Raw genomic sequence first — 6,000 nt, forward strand, 5'->3', positions numbered from 1 at the left:
ATCAATTATATGCCCTACATACTTTCTTAGAGACAATTTTGAAGAAAGCATTTTCTCAACTCAGGTATCTCTTTCCAGATAATTTTATCTTGTGTCAAGTTGACAAAAAAAAAAAAAAAAAAAAAAAAAAAAAACAATAAGAATATACCCTTAGAAAGAGATTATACTTTAAATGTTGGTTTTATATACCAATAATAGTGTACGTTATATCTTAGTATTTAATGTCTCTTGATAGGACAATAATAAATAGCAACATAGAATATGTTTTGGCCTAAATGTACAGATGCACACATACCCTATTCATGTGTATGTGAAAGAGCATACTCATCTGTGAAATTGAGAAAACCCAAAATGTTGTTATAGATACAGCAGTATATTTCTCAATTACTAAATTAACAAGATATAAACATCTGTAACAAAAATAGAATGATTGAGAAACATAAATGATACACCAAGAGAGATAACCTTACAAATATACACATCTGAAATCAACTTCTACAATATTCTGCTAAAGTACACATTAAGAATTCTAAAGGGTACTTGAAAGCCTTTAAAGTATTCTAAAAGTAGGCAATACAGATATATTTCTAATTAACTCTCACTCAGGCCCCTACATTTTGCACCAGAAAAAAGAAACAAAGCCAAACAATGTAAAACTAAAGAAAACAAATAACTTTCAAGATGATAGAAACTAACTCACTGTGAAGGAGATAATGCTGAGATAAAAGATAATGATAAGGACAGCCATGGATGATTAAAAAAAAATGTACTTGAATACCTTGAATCTGTGGACATTGTACTATACATGTCCACTGTGTCTCATGCTGGGCAATATCAGAATACTAGAGTGTAGTTCCATGTCCTGATAGATTTTCACTAAATACTATTTCACATTAATTCCTTGATGTCACTATCCTATCATTTACCTAGTCGATTGCCACAGCCAACAAGTTCCTTCACACTCTTCACATCCAAAATAACTAAAGCCTTCTCCTCATTTCCCATATACTCATACTCACACTTAGAAAGTTATTTTATTATCTGCCATAATCAAAATGCACTTTGTTGACTCAGACCCCAGTAAGGATGTAATAAAGATGCCTGCAATCTTCCCTAGCAAAGCATCAGATCCTAGCTGCTGTGGGTTCCCTGCCCTGAGAGCAGCTGGCACCAGCCCTGCTCCCTCCACTCTCCTCTGAAGAAGCAGCACTGATTTCCCCTGTGCTCTTGTGGGTTCCACAGAGCTCTCAACTCTTGGAAGGTGTGGCAGGACTAACCTTCTTGGAAATTTCTTCAGCAGTGTCCAGATCCTAGTTGGTCTGCAAGGCAAGAAGCAGGGCTAGTTTCATTTGAGTAAGAAGACAAATCTCTCTAGATTGGACAGAGATGTTGCAAAACCTGAACTGTCAAGAACACAAAGTAGTTTAAAAGATGGGAAGAACGACACTGGTCAGAGTCATTTCGATTTGACTCAAGTGGTGCAGCCCTGCGTGTCTTGCACTGTGCTCTCTCCGGGGAGAGAAAGGCTGCAAAAGTGAGGCCTCCTCCCATTGATTTTCCTGGCTAGTGTGATTGAAGGGTTTCCATCTTGTATACACTTCCCTACACTGAAAAACAAAGGTCTGCTGTGCTCAGCTGTTCTTCTTACAAGTTTTCATAGGTGGATGATCCAAGGTTAACCCTTCATGTCTAGCACACTTACCTTGGGTCATTGAGGATCACATTCCTTTGGATAAAGGTAATTTATTAAAGGAAAAGTGTGAGCCAACCAGACACCTCCTCTCTTCCTCTAAAGGTGGAGGTGGCAGGAGGAGAATTCAGCAGGTTCTATTGCCACAAAGAACAGAATGTGTTTCCTGGATAGAGTATCATCACTGATGCAGATAATTTTAGTTTAAGCACTCATTAAAGCATTTCCTTAATTTTCACTAGTTCATAAGCCAGAAGATTGTTTAACCATTATCTTGCACATTTTGCTTTCAATTAATAGAAAGGAATTTGTCATTGCCTGCTGCTCTCTAGTCTATAGTGAAACTATTCTTCCTTAGGTGACTCGGTTAATGAATCCATAGTGTTTCTCAATTACTTATTGATAAAGATAATAGGTAGTAGGCCTATTTCATGACAATATGGAAACCTTGAAAATGGGAAGTTCTGAACATGTAGTCAGATCAAGGACCTGAAATAACTTTGCCCTAATTACTATTCTGTTGAGGAAAATGAGGAGTCTCTGCCCTGTTGTAATTCTGAGACATTGTTTTGTGTTGTGGAAGCCTCCTAATTAATCTACAAGCAGGATCATTGAACTACAGAATTTAGATTTGCACTGCTGGATTTTATTTTTATCTTTGTATTATTGTTCCTCTGCCCAAGTTCTACCCTTTTGAAATCAGAAATATGTGCCTAACTTTTTATTTTACAGGAGTCTATATTTATATTTAGGATACCCAGGATTTTTAAAAGGACTTTGGATTTCTATAAAGTATTGAAAAATTTAAAGAATGTGAGATTTTAAAATATGGAACTATGTCTTATACTGTATTTGCATAAACTCCTGGGGAACAATGAAGGGAAATTAGGATTTAAAAGAGATGCTTTCAAATGAGAGGGGACAGAATGAAGTGGTATAAAGGTGTAAAGTGGAATACTGGAACAATATGGTTAAGTGCAGTTGGAGAATGTGGGGAAGGTTGTGGAGGGAATTTTGATTAGAATTACAATTCTAATGACTTTTCAAAAAGTCATATGGAAAACTGCTACTGTATATACTTCATAAAATATATACATATTCATATATAAAAATTTATATTAATATAAATTTAATGAGTAACAATGATCCTACTCGATACCAGGGGCTAACAAATAATTTTCCTAGTGTCAATAAAATGTTACTTCCTTTGGAGTTGTTGATCAGTGAGGTCCCATGATAGCTCCTCTCAAACACACACACACGTACTACAAGCTATTTCCAATGCTCTTGGTTTCCTTCCAGAACTCAATAAAGACATCACATACTTAAATCTTAGAACATGGAGACAGCATCTGGTAGTGACCCTGAAGTTACATTCCCATTAGTTAGCTTTTATAGTGCTGGGAGGTGCTATTCATACTACCAGCAAAGAAAAGTAGTCACCAATCTTAGGAAACCTTGAAGAAGAGGGGGAAGAAAAAAATTTAAGAGCCAAAGATAGTGGATGACTACAGGGACACAGAGTTTCCCAAACACAGCTGGGCAGTTGCACATATAAACTCAATGTCGTTTTAGAACATCATAAGACTTGTGCAAATTTAAGCCAAACAGAATTCCAGCATGAAGTAAAGGGAGGTGGACACAAATTCCCACAGCCAGCTAAGGAATATTTGTCATTTGATGGGAGCTGGGAGAGGAAGAATCATTGTTATTAAGGGCATGGCCCATGGTTAGCTGATCACAAACTGTACTTGATGGGTTTTAAAAAGGAAAGGAGATACAAAGTTGGGTGGGAAGGGAAGGGAGTGTGTATCTGGAGGGAGTTGTGGGAGGGGGTGAATATGGGCAACGTACACTGCATGAAATTCTCAAAGAACTAAAACAATGAGAAAGAAACAAAATACAGTTCTTCTAAAATGAAAAATACAAACTTTCCTAGGCACACATATGCTTCAAAACAAAGACCTGATTTTTTTTAAAGGTAAAAGAGGAAGTTCATAACATGGTTGAGGGACATACAAAAGAGAACATACAGTTTGTTGATGTAAGATAGACACATCCCACAGTGAAATGGCGGTAGCAGAAGCAGAACAGAAACCTGCTGGTTACCAGCCCATAATGAAGGACCAAATCAGTCCAGTGAAAACTTCTGTCAAATGTAATTTAATAAATGTATCCCTAGGTTGTTAATAAAACATTCCTTAACAGTAGAAAAATCCAAAATTAATTAAAACTAAAGACAATCCTCTTTATGTACATTAGTGGAGCTTTAATAGAATTGAAGGTAAAAACTCTTATCAAATACCAAATATGATAAACCTTCTCATCCTTGAAAAATATAATAGTTCTAATTATGGAATCAGCTACTAATAATTGTGCCTGCTATTTTTTATTATTTTGTTTCTTCACAGCTCTGTAAAATCATGGAATATATTTTCATAAAGTGCACATATCCACACACAGACATGCATTATATATATTCAGTGTCTGTGAGAGCACACAAGTCTGTGAATTTGAAAAAAATCAGAATGAGAACCAACAGTTATTTTGTCAACACAACAGTGTATTAATTACTGAATGGCTAAGGTAAAAACATCTGTAAAAGATTTAGAACTTTGAGCAAAGTAACTGATAAACTTAGCAAGATGGTTCTAATACTTATACAACTCTGAAATCAGCATTTGAATTATGAAGCTCAAGTACACATCGAGTACTATGTGATGGGACACAGACAGCCTTTAAAATATTCTAAAAGTAGACATTAGAAGTATGTTTCCATTTAAATCTCCTTTAATCCATACATCTTACGACCAAAAACCAAAACAAATAAAATATAACCAGTAACTTCCACAATGACAGACATTTTCTCTCAGTGACTAATTACTATTTTTATTACCTTGTGTGATGGGTAGAAAAAAAAAGTATTAAAATGCTTATGAAAACTGTCTGTATTTGAATAACTGTGGTTCTGAATCTTAGAAAAATTTTAATACACACATCACTTGACTTTCATGATGTGTACTCTCAGGATTTTACAAGATAATTCATCTCCATGTGCAGATGCATTTACACTCAATATTACTTCACGGTAACTTTCATATCACTACCTTGTGCTTTATGCAGTCATGTTCCACAGCCACCAGGATTCCATGTACTCTCTAGCCAAGATAGCTAAAGCCTTCTTCTCACTTTCTATTTACTCATACCTACACTTAGAATGTTTATTTTACAAACTCCAATTAATCAAAATGCATCTTTTCTTGTCCCAATCCCCAGAGATGAAGAAACAAAGATGTCTGCCATCTTCCTGAATGAAGCATTAGACTCCAGCTGCATGGTTTCAGTGCCCTTAATGCAGCTGGAACCATCCTTGCTTCCCCCACCCTCCACTGGAGGACCACTAGTGATCCCTGCGTTCTTGTGGATTTCACAGAGCTATCTGCTCTTTATATAACAGAGGCAGCACTTACCTTCTGGAAATGTCTCAGTAATGTCCCGATTGTAGATCCTCAGCAGGGCAGGAAATAGGGCTTGTCTATGTCGTGTAGGAAGATAAATCTCTCAAAAGTACACAGCAGGGTGTTGAAATCTCATTAAATGCTGAGAATATGTAGTATTTACAAAATAACAGTGAAGACAAGGGAACTGGTTAGAGTAAGTTCCTAACTTCAGCAGTGCTAACTGTCTTGCCCCTTGCTGTCTCCCTAGGGAGGGTTGTAATGTAATTGCTCTCCACCCAGCAGTGTTCATAGCTTTCGATTTCCCCAGCTTCTAAACCAGAACAGTTCATTTCCTGTTACTAATGTAGTTTCAAGGAAAAAAAATAACCACAAAACAGAGTTTTTCTTTACTCAGTTATTTTTCTTACAAGTATAAGTAGGCACAAAGCCCAACATTGAGCCTTCATATCCAACAGATTTACTGGTGGGCCACTGGGAATCTTACTTTCATTTTAATGAAGATGAAATCACCAAGGGATAAAAGTGAGTCACTCAGCCATCTCACCTTCCTTTCTTGTCAGATCCTGTTCCTCAAACTTGGTTGAACATTTCCTGCATAGGGAAAGATCTGTGGTGAATCACTTTTGGTTTAAGCACTTTCCAAAGCATTCATTAATTTATTGATGGTCCCCAGGCCATGACTTTCCAGAGCATAATTATACAAGAACCATGTAACTCCAAATTCAGCTAAATAGAAAGTAATTTGCCATTGACTGCTGTGTGTATTACAGTTAAGCTGTCTTCTTTCAGTGATTAATGATCCCTTAGGAATCTTTTATGAAAAAACACAACAGATCATGGGCTATCTCT

General features: G+C 36.3%; 1 protein-coding gene across 1 annotated transcript in view; it reads right to left on the reverse strand.

The window, feature by feature from the left end:
* Positions 1-5,441, reverse strand: part of LOC102922505 (interferon-activable protein 204-like) — an 81,229-nt gene extending 75,788 nt beyond the window's left edge. The window contains exons 1-2 of the mRNA XM_076548005.1: positions 5,161-5,441; positions 1,278-1,319 (exon numbers count right to left, since the gene is read on the reverse strand). The gene's annotated coding sequence lies outside the window, so the exon portion shown is untranslated. The remainder of the gene's footprint in view (positions 1-1,277; positions 1,320-5,160) is intronic.
* Positions 5,442-6,000: the final 559 nt, after the last annotated feature.

Source organism: Peromyscus maniculatus, chromosome 11, assembly GCF_049852395.1.
Source record: "Peromyscus maniculatus bairdii isolate BWxNUB_F1_BW_parent chromosome 11, HU_Pman_BW_mat_3.1, whole genome shotgun sequence".
Lineage (NCBI taxonomy): Eukaryota > Metazoa > Chordata > Mammalia > Rodentia > Cricetidae > Peromyscus > Peromyscus maniculatus.